This window comes from Molothrus ater, chromosome W (genome assembly GCF_012460135.2).
Source record: "Molothrus ater isolate BHLD 08-10-18 breed brown headed cowbird chromosome W, BPBGC_Mater_1.1, whole genome shotgun sequence".
NCBI lineage: Eukaryota > Metazoa > Chordata > Aves > Passeriformes > Icteridae > Molothrus > Molothrus ater.
In genome coordinates, this window is record NC_050510.2 from 5,257,180 (window position 1) to 5,258,998 (window position 1,819).

Here is a 1,819-nt window from a genome sequence, read left to right on the forward strand (position 1 = left end):
GAAGCAAAACAAATCAAGCGTGCGGTAATATTACTATTTCTGTAAGTGAAGCAGATGCTTCAAAGACCACGTCTGCTGGTCCACTGTTGAAAGTGCAACAAAATAACCTTTGTTATGATTTAGGTGAACCTATGTTAACCACGTCTTCTGTCAATGAGCCTTACAGGTTGCAGCTGACTCAATCACTCCACCTGAAAGACACGGACTGGCATTTTGTCTCTGTCAACCCAGAACAGAAGGGCACTTGGCACCGAATTCGCTGTAAGTACATTGTCATTGGGGATACCAAACACACACCACATGAGATTGAAATTGCTTCAGGAATGACAACATCAGATCCTGAGCAATTCGTTCTCGGGCTGCACTGTTTCCACCCACCCCTGTTTCTTCCCAAAGGACAAATTGTTGCACAAGCTATCCCTGTGCCGTTTTTGCCTGAAGGCACCGAAAAACAAGGGCCCACAGTTGCCTGGGTCCAAGTTTTTAGGAGAGATAAACCCAAATTATGGTGCAATGTCAGTGGGGGTGGAGAGTCAAAACGCATTGAGATGCTTGTAGACACAGGTGCAGACTGCACCGTGATCCCAGTACAAGACTGGCCAGCACATTGGCCTTTGCAAAACGTTGCCGGTCACGTTCAAGGTGTAGGAGGCCTGTAATTGGCAAGACAATCCAAAAGCATCATCCAAATCGAGGGACCAAACGGACAACTGGCAAATATCCGTCCATTTGTGTTAGATTATTCGGAACCTTTGTTAGGGAGAGATTTAATGGCCCAGTGGGGTGTCACAATTGATATTCCAGACTCTCCACAGGATTTTTGTACAACGGTCATTGAACAACAGCGCCCCACCCAAAAATTGAAGTGGAAAACAGACAAACCAGTTGAGGTGAAACAGTGGCCACTCAGTAAACAAAAAATAAAGGCGCTTGAGGAGCTAGTGGAAGAGCAGTTGAAAAAGGGTCACATTGTGGAGACCACGTCCCCGTGGAACTCTCCAGTGTTTGTCATTCAGAAAGCTGACAAAAAGAGATGGCGGCTCCTCCATGACCTCCGACAAATTAATAATGTCATTGAAGATATGGGCTCTCCCCAACCTGGTATGCCATCCCCAACAATGCTTCCCCAGGATTGGAAATTAGCTGTTATTGATATAAAAGATTGTTTTTTCCATATTCCCCTACACCCTGACGATGCACCACGTTTTGCATTCTCGTTCCCCACCATCAACATGGAAGCCCCAATGAAAAGGTACCATTGGACAGTTCTCCCTCAGGGCCTGAAGGTTTCCCCAGCTATCTGCCAGTGGTATGTCTCTTCCCTGCTTTCCCCAGTGTGTGCAGCTGCAGAAAAGGCCATCATCTATCATTATATGGATGATATCCTTGTGTGTGCCCCCAATGATGTTTTACTCACACATGTGCTTGACCTAACGATTAGTAGCCACCTGAGCATAGATTAGGAACTTCACACTCCATAGCACCCCCAATCGAGCAGCCAGGTGGTGAAAATGAATCATTTGATTAAGCAGTAGATTGTAAGACTGGGACAAGAAGTTAATCTAGCCTGGCCCCAAGCTCTTCCACTGGCACTGTTGCGAATTCAAACTAAACCTAGAGCTAAAGAAAAGCTGAGTCCCTTTGAAATGCTTTATAGAAGACCATATAGAATACAAAAGAGAACGTCCACCCACATTGGGGAGGTAACATTGGCCACCTACATGGTGGCTTTAAGCAAACAGCTCAAAGAAATTGTGAAACACGTGGCTGAAACTCAGAACAAGGAGCTAGATAGACCAGTACATAACATACAGCCTGG